Source organism: Meleagris gallopavo, chromosome 1, assembly GCF_905368555.1.
Source record: "Meleagris gallopavo chromosome 1, MGAL_WU_HG_1.1, whole genome shotgun sequence".
NCBI classification, from domain to species: domain Eukaryota; kingdom Metazoa; phylum Chordata; class Aves; order Galliformes; family Phasianidae; genus Meleagris; species Meleagris gallopavo.
Window position 1 is genome coordinate 154,957,817 of NC_139404.1, and position 16,733 is coordinate 154,974,549.

General features: G+C 39.8%; 1 long non-coding RNA gene and 1 pseudogene across 1 annotated transcript; both read right to left on the minus strand.

Annotated features, from left to right (window-relative positions):
- Positions 1-9,288: 9,288 nt before the first annotated feature.
- On the minus strand, positions 9,289-15,727 carry LOC146545725 (uncharacterized). The gene is made up of 2 exons (XR_014880954.1): positions 15,548-15,727; positions 9,289-13,587 (listed from the first exon to the last, which is right to left on the minus strand). It is a non-coding gene; the product is annotated as an uncharacterized LOC146545725 (long non-coding RNA).
- Positions 14,151-15,106, minus strand: LOC146545726 (uncharacterized; annotated as a pseudogene).
- Positions 15,728-16,733: the final 1,006 nt, after the last annotated feature.

Below are 16,733 nucleotides of genomic sequence, written 5' to 3' on the forward strand. Positions count from 1 at the left end.
AGAGCTGGAGCACCTCTCCTATGAAGAAAAATTGAAGGAACTGGGCTTACTTAGCTTGGAGAAGAGAAGGCTCGGGGTAGACCTAATTGTAGCCTTCCAGTATTTGAAGGGAATGTATCAACAGGAGGGGGAGTGACTGTTTACATGGGTTGACAGTGATAGGACAAGGGGGAATGGTTCTAAGTTAAGACAGGGGAGATTTAGGTTAGATATTAGGAGAAAGTTTTTCACGCAGAAAGTGGTGACACACTGGAACAGGTTGCCCAAGGATGTTGTGGATTCCCCATATCTGAAGGCATTCAAGGCCAGGTCTAGTGTGGCTCTGGGCAGCCTGCTCTAATGATTGTCACCTCTAAACATGGCAGGGGGTAGATTATTATTGAGATTCTTTTCAACCCAGGCCATTCTATGATAAACATGGTCCCTTAACTTTACCCCTTCTTTTCTGAGTAACTCCACATATTAGACTTCTGATCATCTGGTCAAAGAGCTGAAGGGGCAGAGCAGCACTCCATTATACAAATGTTCTTTTAATGCTGCAGAAGATCATAATGCTCAAGGCATTATATTTGTCAAATCTACATTTCTCATGCTTGTCAATTAGATGTAAACTCTGAAAAACCAATAACCTCACCAGATGCTGTATGTTCCAATGTAGAGTTTGCTTGAGCTGGTGGCTATATTTTGAATTAAGTTCTGTTACTGTGTTATGCAACTAAAAAGCATCACAATCTTCGTGTTTTAGGGGAGGCTACTCTGCATCCTGTGAAGTAGATGATTATATCTAAGTAATTTCAGTATTAAGGTGTTCCCTGACAAGGTTGTGTTCCATCCCAACTAGTACTTTTCTGGACAAGGACAGTGAGAAGATAGCACTGCTGAAGGATGACTCCCAGTATGCAATCCAGAAAAGCCACAGTAATTCTGAAATGGGATGCAGCTTGGAGATACACAGGAAAAGAAAGATTTTAGGTAAAAAGGCCTACGGAATCCACCTGAGTAAAGAAACTTTGGTTTTCTGCTCTTCTGGGAGGAACTTCTTAGAAGTGAAACAAGACAAAGATCTAGCAGAGGAATTTAAACTCAGAGCTCATGTTACTAGAAAACTGCAAGGAAAATCTAGCTTTCTGAAGTAGAGAACACTTCTAGTTGTTGTTCTTTGAGTTCACTGGAGGTTTTGAAGCCATCATTTTCACTTTTGGGTTCTGGCATTCTGGCAACAAGATTGCCAATTCTAAGAAAAAAATATCATCCGTGACGTGATACTGTCAAATACCTCACTCTAAAATGAGACAGTTGCTGTATGCTGAAAGTTTTTCCTTACCCTCCATTCCTTCAGCGTAATGCCTTCTCAGGAAATCAAACCTACCTTTACACAGATGTCTCTTCCAGATCACCACAACTTTATTTATTTCTCTGTTCAGGTTTCAGTAGGAAAAAAAAGAAAGAAAAGGATAATTATAGTAAATTGCTAAAGGCATCTCAAATCTTCTTGCAAAAAGAAAATGTTATGTTTTTCACTGAGATTGTTTTCAAATATCAAAAATCAGACATTAAAAACTTTGCAAGATTCCCTAATTTTATTTTATTTTTATTTTTATTTTCATATCCCACAGTTCTTTTACTGAAGGGTCATAATAATCTTAAATACTTTTGCTCAACTGCAATATTACCAACTCAGTTCATCCTTAAAAGTAGAAGTCTTTCTAATGTTCATTTAACTGCATCCACTTTCTATTTCATTCAACAAGAAATAGATAGCTAACATCTGAAATATGTGAGAAAGAAAGAAATTATAACAAAATCTAGGCAAGATAAACATATATTCCTGACCTCAACTTATCCAAGCTAGGATGCCAGTGCTACAGATTAATGTTCCATATACACTAAAAACTCAAACAATCAAAAAATATTAGTCTAAAAGTGGAGTCTACAGACTGAGAGGATAATAGTAGAAGAAATACACCTGCTGTATATATGTAGGAAAATAGAAACCTTTTACATCTTGTGGTCTTAGACTGAACTGAGTCAGTAGAAGAAGGAATGATTTAGTTACCCTGATAGAAGTTCTTAGAAAAGGATGACAACATACAAGAACCTAGTTTTGGTGCTTATAGAAGAGGTTCAGCATTGAGAAACTTTTGGATAAAATGGGCTAAAGGAGAGGCAGTTATTAGCTGGATGGTTAACAACAGAAGCATATTTTCAAAGAATAAAGTACAACATATACATTGAGGTCTAATACTGCTGGATGCGATCTGTATGCAGAGGGGAAATTTGAAAATAATGATACTGGAAAAGACTGTAAGTGACTGTGCATGGGTCCTATTCACTTGAGAAATATTGCTACTGGGTGTAGGTAGAGGACATTTAGGACGTGTAATTTCCCCTTAATGCACTGTCAACATTATCATACTTCCTGCAAGAATGACTAGAAAATTATGGGAGTTTAGGACATGGCTTGTCAACCCAAGTTTCTTTGAATACCACTAGTTGACATGTCTTTTTTTCCCCTTAAATGCTTAACAGTGTCTATGTGCTCAATTATAGTCTATTTAATTTGCCATAAGTACAGAGGCCCAAGTATGCATCCCTTCTAAGTAAAAGAGGAACAATAATCTCCTTTCTTGGGAGACAACAACTCCAACTTTTACTGGAGTTAGCTTCTCACCTATTTCTGCCTTCACAAAACAATGAAACTTGTTTGCATTTTTGTCCTGCAAAGCTAAAAGTGGGAACTTTCTAAGTACCTGCCACATCATCCTGAGGAAGTTAAAAAGAAGCTTGCACCACAGTTCTGTCAGTGGAAAGGACATTATTCACTCTATCACAGTGTTGGCATTCCATTAACTTCCTCATTACTGCTCATATGTGTGAAATATCTTAGTAAATTAAAATATCTAGTAAAAGAAAGCATATTATGTTGCATTTAATACGGCCTAAGAGTAGTGACAGTATTTCTTCCTGCAGCTCAGGTAAAGAACAATGAATTACCGAATCACAGGGTGTTAGTAAGGGCTACAGGAAATCATCTAGTCCAAACACTCTGCTGAACTGCATTCCATAGAATAGGCTGCACAGAAAAGTGTTCAGGAGAGCTTTGAATATCTCCAGAGGAGACTTCACAGTCTCTCTAGACAGCTTGTTAAAGTACTCTGTCACTCTCATGTCACTGAGCTCCAGTAACATTTCTTAGACAACACAAGACCTTATAAGATCAGACATAAATATGTTGCGAGAGAACACTCATTGAACTTTTGCATCAGGAAAGGAAATTTCTTTCATGAAATTAAAGGAAGAAATCACAGAGGATACTTGAAATATGTTGTACACAGAACATAGAAATAAAGCAAATAATAAAGGAAAAAAAATATCAATATTTTAGTAGAAGTGACATTTTTAGGGTGTTAAATGTGATCAGTGAGACTTAAAGTCTTTTAGTCAATGTTTGCATTGAGTTGCTTGGGTTTCTTCACATTTAAAAGTCCTGGAATGAAAGCAAACAAAGTAAAATCAGTTTCCATATACATTAGGGAAGCTTACACTGCTCCTATCACGTAAGTTATACAATCTCAAAAAGCTCTAAAGAAGTATGAGAAAATATTGCAGTTCATTCCTTATACATGGCCTCAAGGCTCTCCCGCTTGGAGAAAAATAACTGTTCTGTCCCTTACAAACCCATGAATAGCAAGTTGATACTAGACTGAGGGTGTATATTGCACACTGCAGAGAAAAAAAAAGGTGTAAGTAATGAAAGTCATATTTATCAAGCATCTAATGATACCTAATCCTTAAGCAACCTGATGAGTAACTTGATTATCAACAGAACAAACAATCTAAAACTCAATGCCGCCCCTAGTCAGATAACAAAAGACAACAAAAGCAGCTTTTTGTGAATTTACTCTCAGACAATTAGTAGATAAATGTACTATCTTGCCATGATCACTCTTCAAAACATTTTGTCTTTGATTAACCTTTAATTGTTAAAATTTCAGCTGGAGTTTAAAACAATGACAAGGAGCTGTGCTGAACATAGTTGGTTTTAGAACAAATAATTGCAGTCAGTATAGAAAAAAAAAACTTAAAGTGTTTTTCCTTCTGAACTTTCTTCATTTCTTCAAAGGAAAAAAAAAAGAAAAAGAAAAAAAAAAAGGAGAAAATCTATTCTATAAGGTTGAAATAATCTCTCTAATATTGGTACCAAAATAGCAAAATGCAGTAATTACATCATTATTTTGTCAGTCTCTGTCAATCCATTCTAAGAAAATTCTCATTCTATCACCTTTCATTATGTTCCTTTTTCCAGGTCTTAACACCTTCATAATGTATCTCTATTGTCTTGGAAAGCACTCTTTTCAAGTCAGGAGTATGTCTTCCACTTGTCTGTAAAATTCCTGAATATATACTGGACTGCACTAGTAAAGGAATAAAAAGTAAGATTAAGTGAGTTTTGTAGTCCTTAGTGCTCTTTACAAATTGGAAAAGCCCTTTAGTACCCTTTAAAGCCCTTAGTGCCTTTTACTTTGGAAAAGCAGGTTGCCTAAATTACACATCTACTCCATATAGAGAACATTTTTATTGACCCTTATTCAACACAAAATCACATTCAAAGCTCACTCACCAAAAGAGTGAAAAATCATATTTCTTGTGCAATAGTAGCACTGAACAGAAATGTCTAGCTTCTACTCGCTGGTCTTTTGGGCTGTATCAATTATAATATCTCAAATATGATCAGGGAACATTTTCTGAAAACTAGGATAGTGTTATCTAAGTAATTTATTTCATGTTTTTGGCTTGTTGCAGAAAAGCATAAGCTCCTAACAACAATTTTAAAAAAGAACAATCCCCAGAACACCCTATGGTTACAGTTTCTAGAGGGTGAGTTTATTGTATGAACACAATAATAATAAAGCATGCTAAAGAAAGTTTCCATTAGCTTTTTCAGTTGTATAGATACAGTTTTAGACAGCAAACTAACAAGTAATTTCTGTGGATGAAAATCTAAGATGGAGCTCTGTTTTTATTATAGAAATCTGAAGCATTTTTTAAATTGGTGAAGAATCAGTAGTTCTAATTTGAATTCACCTCTGCTGGGATGTCAAATTCTCCTCCTCCAAAGTCAAATTCATGAGAAAAAAATAGTCCACCAATATTTGGTGTTCTGTGCATCTTAATTTTACACTAATAAATTCAGCAACAAGTCAAGTTTATCTAAAAGTTGTATTCTTTGTGAAATCACAGAAATCTTAGGAAATGAAAGTGTGTCCATAACCGTGTGTCCATAACCATGTGTCTTATAACAAATATTTAGATGGACTTTATATACATTGAAAACCAAATGATATTTAGCTAGTGTGCCCGTTGATAACTCAAAATACATGATTAATTCCAGGTTAACAGTTTAAATGGCCATAAGCCTTCTGAGTCTGCAGTTTATCCTAATGAATTAATAAAATCATTTGCACAATTGAACTACTTGAACATTTCTTCATTCTGTCTAGAAGTTTAGAAAAAGTTCAGAAGGAGTTCTTTGCAGACTGGTCTCTCAAAATTCGTTTGATTGTTTTAATAATCAAAACCAAAATAATAAGTTGTGCAGAAAAAAAAAAGGTGAAATATAAAAAATCTAGAGAGAATCTTGTACATTTTTAGTGACAGATGTTTTTGGTATAGATTTCAAGGAGTTCTGCTTAATGCAGGAACACTGTATGCAGTGTTATGTAGTGAGTTGAAAAGACATGAGTAGTTTAACTAATCTAATTTCTTTACTTTGCATTAATATGAGACATCAGATATTGAATACATGTGAAAAGTGCTCAGTAAACAGAAACATAGTCAGATTTAAATAGAATAATATTGGCAAAGATATTTAAAATTATTCAATGAACACAAATAATTTTAATGGAGATTTCTCTCTTAACATTGCAGTTTTGCATACCTGTACCTGGAGGTATTTTGCAACAAAAGTGTATTAAGGTAAACGGAGAATTTCAGATATATTATATCTACAGCTCTATGATTCCCACTGCAGAAATCTCCATAATTATGGAGATTATAGAGATTACACACTAATACTAATTCTCCACTAAAACTGATGCAATTAAATGATAGTAGTGGTTCTAAATTAAAACCTCATATTTGCATTTGAAAGATAACAGTTAGATTAGTCAATAAAACGTATAAATGTAATCTTTGTTATTTTTTCAAGGAAAAACAAATGAAATAAAAAGTAGGAGAAAAAGAGTGAAGGAAAAATGTACTTATTTACAGTGCAGCTTTGTTCTCCTAATCACTGAGACATTTTAGTTCTGGATTTTGGGAACATCTGTTCATACATGTAATATGTATATCTAAGGTGATATAAAAGATAAATGATAATTTTGGCTTCCAAAGCTGTTGCTGCTTGTATCATTGAGTTTCTCAATGTACAGTATCTTTTGAGTATATATCAGGCAATGAAGGTGCAGGAGAGAGAAGGAAAAAAATGGCAAAGCTGACCTTTAAGCACGGTGCAGTATCAAGAGCAAAGTAAGTGATGATAATGATATTCTGAAATGGTGGACAGCAAAGTTATGAACACCTTAGTAGGAAGAATTAAACATTAAAAAAGTTTGATCAATCACTAGAAGCAAAAAGCGTTGGAGAAAAATTTGAAGGAGAATATTTAACATGGCTTATAGGCTGAAAACACTAGAATTATTTTATTTAAAAGAAAGCATGGAAGGTTAGAAATTTGATGTGTCTCTTTGTTCTCCAGGAAATAGAGATATTTATTTATATATAATGCATTTAGCATTAGTGGCCTAATGTCAAATCCAAGAAAATGGATTACAATTGTATTTACTTATCAGCTGCTCATTGCAAATGCAAGGATCAGAGAAGGTTGTGACTATATGTATTTTTTCCCCTTGTGGTTTCAAAAGTAGAGGAAAAAGCTCTCTCCTTAAATCTTAACGAGTCAAAGTGAATTCAAACCAGATGTTTTCTGAATTTATTCCCACTTACAAATTGCAGCTACACTTGCCTCATAGAATACCCTAGATACATCAGCTAGTGCTCTCTCTTTTTAGGAGTCCATATTCATGGGTCAGGTTCCAAGATGTATGTTTATTTTTCTAACAGTTTTATAGTAGAGATTGGTTAAAAGACTTGGCACAGTGCACTTCAGTTTAATTTTAAGCTTGACAGCAGTGCTGGCCTCAGTATATGTGTGTGTAATTTAGTTGCTGTGCTACTGAAAGTCTATGGAAGATTAATGAATGGCAAAGCTCTGTGGCAGTTGTGAAGAGATGCAGGATAGAGCAAACCAGTTACCATCTGTTCAAAATGTCTCTTACATCTCTTTTAAGGAAAATCATTATCAGCAGGAGATAAAGGCATACAATAGTTTTAATATTCTTCTGGTGTCAATGGAAAATTCTGTTTCTGTACTTATATTGTTGGGACAATTGTTGTCTCATACACATGTATATATTTGTACGTGTAAGTATGCGATGTATGTTCAGCTCTCCATTTAGCATGGCATTTACAAAAGATAGAGAAAACAAAACATTAAAACAATAGGTTCTTCATACTTTCTATTACTAAGAAAAGCTACCAAAAGTCTGCTCCACTCCCCATAAAAACGAGAAAGGCTTAATTCCATATGCATACTGTATATATATTACATATTAATTGAATCAAAAAGTGGATCAGTGTATCTAAAATTTAAAGCTTGAAGATTTTATATAATCTTATTTTAGAACATTCCCATTTTTCAGATGGATTTACTACATTCAGTATAGGCATGACTGGATGACAGGAGTGAAGCCAAAATCATAGAATCATGGAATGGTGTGGGTTAGATGGGACCTTTAAGATCATCTCGTTTAGCATTTATATTTTTATATATACATATACGTATACACACACATACATACACACACACATACATACACACACACATACATATATAAAGTTTGTGATAGTGTGTGTGTATAGTCTATTAAGCTGGCTAAACATAACTGATCCAGGGAATACCACTGCTGATCTTGCTGAGTAATGAGCTCTTTGCCTCTCTTTACCATAGAAGGGAAACATACTCTTTGGAAGATGATGGTTTGCTAGTCATTTTAGGTAGAATCACAGAATGGCCCAGGTTGGAAGGGAACTCAAGGATCATGAATTTCTAACCCCTCTGCAATAGGCAAGGCCACCAATCTCCCCATTTAATACTAGACCAGGCTGCCCAGGGCCCCATCCAATCTGACCTTGAACATCTCCAGGGATGGGGCATCCACAACCTCTCTGGGCAGCCTGTTCCAGCATCTCACCACTCTCTCTGTCAAGAATTTCCCCCTGACATCCAACCTAAATCTTCCCTCCCTCAAAAGCATTTCCCCTTGTCCTGCTGTCATCTACCTTTTGAGTTGACTTCCCTCCTGTTTATAGGCTCCCTTTAAATGCCGAAAGGCTGCAATTAGCTCACCCTGCAGCTTTCTTTTCTTCAGGTTGAACAAGCCCAGCTTCCTCAGCTCCCTATCCCTGCTGGCCACCCCTCTTCTGATGGAGCTCAGGATACCATTTGCTTTCTGAGCTGCAAGAGCACACTGCTGGCTCATGTTAAGTTTTTCATCCATCTGACCCCCTGGTCCTTCTCCACAGGGCTGCTCTCAAGTACTGCTCCTTCCGTTGAAGCCAGTTTTCCTTTTACATTTATCAAAGGAGGTACACTCGTTTTGGCCTGTCTCTGCTGTCCAATTTACCCGTAGAATGTCTTCCTATTGTTTTTCACATCCCTCGCCAAGTTCAGTTCTGCCTGCACCATGATCTTTCCAACAGATATCTGGATGGTTGACAGAGATAAATATTATGGAAACAATAATAAAACAAAGATTGAAAGCTTTTCCAGGAGTAGATAATTCCTGAAACATGCAAGTGAACTTTCAAGTACATCTTACGCAAGCTTGTAGTAAAGAAATGGCATAAAAGTTTATTCTAGAGTGGTATTCTGCTTAACACCACTGAATCATAATTCTGTGATTTAGGAAAGAATGAGCTGCCTTTGGAGTTGCATATTTCTCTTTACTTACAACAGGAATCCAGAAAAAGAATCTTAGGTTTAATTTTTTTTTTTTTGTTCACATAACCAAGCAAACAGAATAATCCCATTCATATTATATAAATTATCCTGACTTTTCTTTGTTATTGTTCAGCTAGCTTTGCTTACTCAAAAAAAACAAAACAAAAAACAAAAAACAAAAAACCAAACCAAAACAACAACAACAACAACAAACAACCCACAAAAAGTAAGGGCCTTTCTTTTAAGCTTTAATTGGGATAACTGTATTTTGTCTTGCAAAGAAATCCATCAATTACCATAGAGAGCACAGAGATAACAACATATTTTTTTTTATGTTTCTGCATTTTAAAATAAACTTTCTGAATTAGTAATGCTGTAGAAATTGCTTATTAAGCATGTACATATGTGTTTAAGAAAATAAAGCATGTTATAAAATAAAATATTAAATATTTTATTTTAAGCGCAGCCAACATCCTCACGTAACATACATACATTTTATTTCTTTCAATTCTTCTACAACACTTCTGGATCATGTATTTTGTTTTGAGAATCTCAAGAAATAATTTACAGACTTTGAGTTTGTATTTATTTTAATTGCATATGCCTCAGGAAAATCTTACAGTATCTCACTATATCAACCAAACATTAAGTATCGTAAAATAAGCTAACATAATTTTTTGTAATTGGAAAAAATCTTCATTTTCTGAGACATAGAATTTTTAGGTTTTTCCAATCCTTCACACAAAATGCACTAACCCATTTGAGCAGATTTTTTTTTTTTTTTTTCCAATTACAACATGGAACAATATATGTACTGTCAATTCTATTTATTCACTGTTCTAGATGAACAGAAAAATATTCTTTTGGTATTAACTAGTCTATTCTTTTTTTTTTTTTTTTTTTTTTTTTTACTTGAGAATGATGATTAGAAGTTACTAAGGAAAAGCATCTTTGAAGAAATTAGACTCTTATACTGTTTTCCTTAAATCATGTAATTGTTTCTATAGTTTAATATATGTACAGTCTACTCTTTCTAAAAGACAAAATGCCACCTCCAACAGAATATTTACTTTTTATTAACCACATACATTATCTCCTAGAAAACATAGCATATATAAAACTTGTATGACTGCAAGACCTAGCAGACTAGTTCCTATGTTCCTCTTTCCTGAAATCGAATAATACATAGGACATTAAAAGCCAGCTTGACGACATTAATCCCTGTTCGAGTCGGACTCATATATGTCATGAAATGAGATGAACTGCAGGTGTCACATGTATGTGACTAAATACTCATTCATGGACTAACTATAAATTAGCCTGAATCATTTAATCTTCATGGAGACAGAAGCTGTTTTTACTTAAAATTCTGTACAAAGACTTACTTCTCCTTTAAATCCTGTCTTATAGAATGTCAAGATCTACCACGATGAAGGCTATTCTATTTGTTGTGAGACTCTGAGTCTGCCAGAGCCTTCACGTAGACCTATCATACATTTTCTTCAAAGTACATGTAGGAAGAAACAGACTTCCAAAGTTAGATGATATTACAGTGCAAGGAGAAAAAAAATTACTCTTTGAGTTGAATAAAATCTACTCTGCTTCATGGCAAAGGCACATCTTTCCTTTTAGCCTTTCATTTTACTTTTGCAGTTATCAAAGTCTTTGCGGGTTACTTTGGGAATTCTGCTTTTTTGTACTACCATGGCTTCTTGTCAGAACTTTCCCAGAATCTTCTCCTGCATCTCACCCATCTGCTAACTAGAGTCATCTCCTCTCTGTATATAATTACCTGCTCAGAAGAAAAGAGATAAGCAGAAGGCTCTGTTTCCATCCCATCTATGCAAAATACATTAGGGTTTGATTCATAAGAAGACTTCTAATTTTAACTGTAAGAGCAGCCATCAGATCAGGACTAGTTGTTTCCAGAGTAAATTTAGCTGTTCTGACACTCAATGGAAAGTGCCAGTCCCATAAGTGTATTCAAATTTTATAGAGCAAGTGATTATATTCCCTAAGCAATCACTTCAATTTATTGTGTTACTAGAAAATCACAATATAGTTGTCTCTGAAACCTGGTGGGATGATTCCCATGACTAGAGTGTGGCTATCTACGGCTACAAGCTGGTCAGAATACACAGGTGAGGAAGGAGGGAAAGGGGTGTTGCTTTCTACATCAGGAAAGGAATAGAATTTGAAGAGCTGTCCCTAAAGAACGGTCATGAGCAAGTCAAAAGCCTGTAGGTGACAGCGGTTGAGGCAGCAAACGGAGCCCTGTGACTGGTATCTACCAGACCAATAGGCAGAGCCTATCGATGACGCCTTCTACCTCCAGATATAGGAGGGATATGAGCCAGCCAAAGAGTAAAATTAGGAAGCTAAACTTTAGGAAAGCTAACTTCCAGCTCTTCAGAGAATTAGTCAACAAAGCACCCTGGGAAACTGTCCTCATGGGCAAGGAAACAGAGCAGAGCTGGCAGATTTTTAAAGAGGCTTTTCTCAGGGTGCAAGAACTCTCCATCCCCACATGTAGCAAGTAAGGAAAGGAAGGCAAGAGATCAGCATGGTTGGACAGGAACATGCTGGTCAAACTGAAGAGCAAGAATAAACAGGGACAGGTACCGTGGGTAGAGTATAAGGAAGCTGTTAAGATGTGTAGGGATGGGGTCAGGAAAGCCAAGGCTCAGCTTGAACTAAACTTGGCAAGGCATGTCAAGATGAACAAGAAAGGCTTCTACAAGTAGCTCAACCAGAACAGGAAAGTCCAGGAGGGAGTATCCTCTCTAATGAGTGACAAAGGCAAGGTGGTAACAACAGACAAGGAGAAGGCTGAGGCACTTAACAACATTTTTGCCTCTGTCTTCTCTGATTACTGGCTGTCTCGGATCACATGCTCATTCCTCGTGTGATCAAGCATGTCATCCAGGATGATCTGTCTGTTCCATGATCTTCCCAGGCACAGAGGTAAGACTCACCGGCCTGTAGTTCCCCATGTCCTCCATGCTCCCTTTCTCGTAAATGGGAGTGATGTGACCCGTCCTCCAGTCATCTGGGACCTCACCTGACAGCTACGACTTTCCAAATATGATGGAGAGCAGCTCGGCAACCACCTCAGCCAGCTCCTTCAGAACCCTGGGATGCATGCCGTCCAGCCCCATAGAGTTGTACACATTCAGTCTCAGGAGGCAGTCTCAGACCTGCTCTGTCCTCACAGCGCGGGGGGATTTACCACTCTGTCCCCACCTAGAGGTTTAGGGATGCAGGGATGTGAGAAGTACTGGTATCCTGGCTGCCAATGAAGACCGAAGCAAAGAACTCATTCAGTACCTCAGCCTTCTCTTCACCCGTTGAAGCCAGTTCTCCTTTTACAATTACCAAAGGAGGTGCACTCACTTTGGCCTGCCTCTGCTGTCCAATGTATCCGTAGAACGTCTTCCTATTGTTTTTCACGTCCCTCACCAAGTTCAGTTCTGCCTGTGCCTTGGCTCTCCTGATCCCACGTCTGCAAGTCCGGACGACATCGCTGTACTCTTCCCAGGTGACACACTCTTGTTTCCAGATCTTATACGCACCTTTCTTTGCCCTCAGCGTGCCCAGCAGGTACTTACCGAGCCACGCCAGCTTCCTACCTCCTCTGCCCGCTTTCTTACTCAGAGGGACGGAGAGCTCTTGTGCTCTCAGAAAGGCATCCTTGAAGAGTAGCCAGCTCTCCTCAACATCTTTGTTTTTAAAGACAGCATCCCAGAGTATCTCGGCCAACAGTCCATTGAACAGCTTAAAGTTCTCTCTTTCAAAGTTCAGGGTACTGATGCCACTCTTTGCCAGGCCCACATCCCTCGAGATCACGAACTCAATCAGGGCATGGTCACTGCAGCCAAGGCTGCCTCCAACCTTAACACCTTTAATTATCTCCTCCGCATTGGTGAGCAGCAGGTCCAGCAATGTTGGGGAATGGCTGCAAGAGCAAGGTGGCCACGAGAATGCTGTCTGTATGGCAGCACAGAGTGCATACCCATGGGAAAATACTAGGAGTTAGATAGCAGTCACAACGTCCTTGGGGCAGCATGTAAACAGTGGGCCCACATCTGCAGCTGTGCTCTGTGGATGTGTGGGGGGGCTGACAAGTAAACTGGCTTAGCAGCACAGGGGTGAATGCTGACTGAGCATTGGTTAAGGCTGAGCAGCCCACCTAGCAGCCAACATTGTGCACCAATAGTAAGCAAACACGTGTATTGGAAACCTATATAAACCCTATGTGTGCAACAATAAAGTGAAGCTTCATCACTCATATCGAGTACTGCTATGCTTCCCCGCTCGAGAACAATCTAATTAGGGCACTATCCGTGGCACAGCAACGCTTCACCTCTGGTCAGTCTGTCCAATACCTGGACCAGAAAGTTGTCATCAGTGGATTCCAGGAGCCTCCTGGACCTCTTGCAGCTCGCCGTGTGGTCTTTCCAAGAGATATCCAGATGGTTGAAGTCCCCCATCAGGACAAGAGACCATGAGCATGAAGCCTCCCACATCTGAAGGAAGAAAGCATCATCAACAGTCTCCCCTTGATCAGGTGGCCTGTAATATATGCCTATCACCAGCTGGCCTTTGTTAGACCCGTCCCTAATTCCAACCCACAGGCTCTCAACCCATTCCTGACTGTTTCTCAGAGGGAGCTCCCTACAGTCTATCCACTCTTTGACACAGAGGACAACTCCCCCACCCTTACTACTTCACCTATCCCTTCTAAAGAGCCAATATCCCTCAATAATGGTATTCCAGTTATGGGAGTCATCCCACCATGTTTCCGTGATAGCAACAAGGTCATAACTTTCCAAGCACATCATGGCTTCCTACTCGTTCTGCTTATTTCCCAGGCTGTGTGCACTGGTATAAAGGCACTTCAGCTGGGCTTTCCGTCTCACCATCTTTATAGAGGATCTAGGATCGCCTAGAACAGCAGCATCCCCAGCATCCCCCTGCCCCAGTCCATCCCTTTTTACTTCACTGTTATCACCCATCAAGTTTGGTACGAGCCCTCGAACAACCCACTCAACCCCAGTAGCCCTCATTTTGTCCCTTTCCCCCTTCATACCTAGTTTAAAGACCTTTCAATGAGTCCCACCAGTTCCTCATCTAAGATCCTCTTACCCCTCAGAGACAGGCTACTTCCATCTGCAGCCATCATGCCAGCTGCCAAGTAAGTTGTGCCATGGTCAAAAAACCCAAAATTCCTGTGTTTTCACCAACTTCTAAGCCATTTATTTATGTGGCGGGTTTTTTGGTATGTCTCAGTATCCTGCCCTGCCACTGAAGGTATAGAAGAAAATACTACCTGCATGCCCACTCCATCAACTACACGCCCCAGTCCCCTGAAGTCTTTCTTGATAGTCCTGAGGCTTTTCTCAGCAACTTCATCACTGCCAGCCTGAACTATCAATAAGGGCTAATAATCAGAAGGGCAAATCAGTCCAGGAAGTTTCCTAGAAATGTCCCTGACCCGTGTCCCAGGGAGGCAGCACACCTCCCTACAGGTAGGATTAGGCCAATATATAGGGCCTTCCGTTCCTCTCAGCAGGGAGTTGCCTATGACAATCACCCTTCTGTCCTTCCGGGCGAAGGCAGTCTTAAGGCCTGGGTCAACCACTTCACCCGAGGCAACCTCAGGGGTGGACCTCCCTCCACACCCTCACTCAACTCTCCCTCGAGTTCCAGGGCCTCAAACTTATTGTGCAGAGGCACATGGGGGGCCAAGGATGGTCGGGATGGGGGATGCCCATTTTGCCGAGCTGGTATCCGTTTCTACTCTTCCTCCTTTCTCAAATTGTTGTTAGGGGGAGGAGAGGACAGGGGGCTCACTGCAGCACTATCTGCCTGCCAGTTCCCCTCTCCCACCTGTTTGCAAGGCAGCAGGGGGTGAAGTGCTCCATATGGAGCCTCAGCTGTGTGCCAAGATCTCAGGGCTGATAGGAGCTGGCACCACCAATCAGTCTCCTTCTCACACTCCTTTATGGTCCTCAGCCTCTCCACCTCCTCCTTCAGGTCAACCATAAGGCTGAATAAGTCATTTAGCTGGTCACATCTTATACAACTACCACTTCCATCCCCTGGCACTGCAAAGGCCAGGCTCTGTCACTTATAACAGCCACTGTCCTGCACACTAGCATCTTGTGTTGGGGCCTCAGTCTGAGTCTCCACACTTGTCTTAGAATCAGCTATCCTTTCAAGCATGCACAGGACCTCAGTCTGGGTCTCCACGCTCTTTTTGGCTGCAGTCTTCTTTCTGCGTGAGCATGGGACTTCTGTCTGGGTCTCTACAATTTTTGTGGTGGTAGGCTTCCACCCGGGTGCAACCGTTGCAAACCAGCAGGCACACTAACACTACTAGATAGCTTTAACGGGGTGTGACTGATCAGCCCCACCCTGCTGCCGGTAGTGCTGGCTCTGCCTTCGCCCCGTTGCCAGGTCGTTAACAGGAGCCCGCACACTTACCACTTACTTGACAGTGATAACAACTGTCCTTGCTGTGTTGTCTCCTGTATGAGTGTTTACTGTTTCTCCTCGATAAATCAGCCCAGCTGATTCTCACACCCCGACTCCTCCTCTCTGTCCCTGAGGCTTTTTCTAGGGGAGGGTGTGAACGCAGAGCCGTTGCCCTGGCAATACCCCCACTACATCAGCTTCTCTCGCGAGAACTACCTGACCAAGAGCTGCCCGGCTGCTCTGCTGTCTCAGGGACCCCTGAATGAGAGAACCGACCAGAACCGACCCCCCTGTACCTCGCTGTGCTTCTGGCTGGAGCAGCTCCAAAGCAAACCTCGGCGAGGTAAGATGCCCTTGCAGCCCGGAAAGCCAACTGTATCCTGGGCTGCATCAAAAGAAGCATGGTTAGCAGATTGAGAGAGGTGATCTTGCCTCTCTATTTTGTTCTGGTGAGGCCTCACCTAGAGTGCTGTGTCCAGATGTGGAATTGTCAGTATAGAAGACACATGTACCTGCTGGAGTACATCCAGAAAAGGACCATAAAAATGATCCACGGAATTGAACACTTCTCCTATGAGTGCAAGCTGAGAGAGCTGGGGCTGTTCAGCCTGAAGAAGACTCCGAGGTGACCAGATAGCAGTCTTTCAATATCTAAAGATGAGCTACAGGAAAGAAGGGACTTTTTAGCAGGATCTGTGGTGATAGAACAAGGAAATGGCTTCAAGCTCAAAGATTGTAGATTTAGGTTAGATATAAGAGAAAAATCTTTTACAGTAAGGGTGGTGAGGCACTGAAGCAGGTTGCCCAATTATGTGGTTGATGCCCCATCTCTGGAGACTTTCAAGGCAAGGCTGGATAAGGTCCAGGGCAACCTGATCTAGCTGTGGTGTCCCTGTTCATTGCAGGAGAGTTGGATTTGGTGACCTTCAGTGGCCCCTTCCAACTCTAAGGATTCTATGATTCTGTAAAGCGTTTTTGAAGTTGAATGACTGTAGTCAATAAGACTAAACAATATAAAGTCATTTATACAAGAGACATTGGACTTCCTGCCCTTCCTTGGAGGTTACCAATCTGATAAAGACTGTGCTTGTACAGTGGTGCGATCAGGTTCTTGATCCTAAGTTTAATCAGAGCAGATTTGCTAACACATCAAATTTATGTCCATGTTTGAGATGTCAACATAAAATAAGCCTGT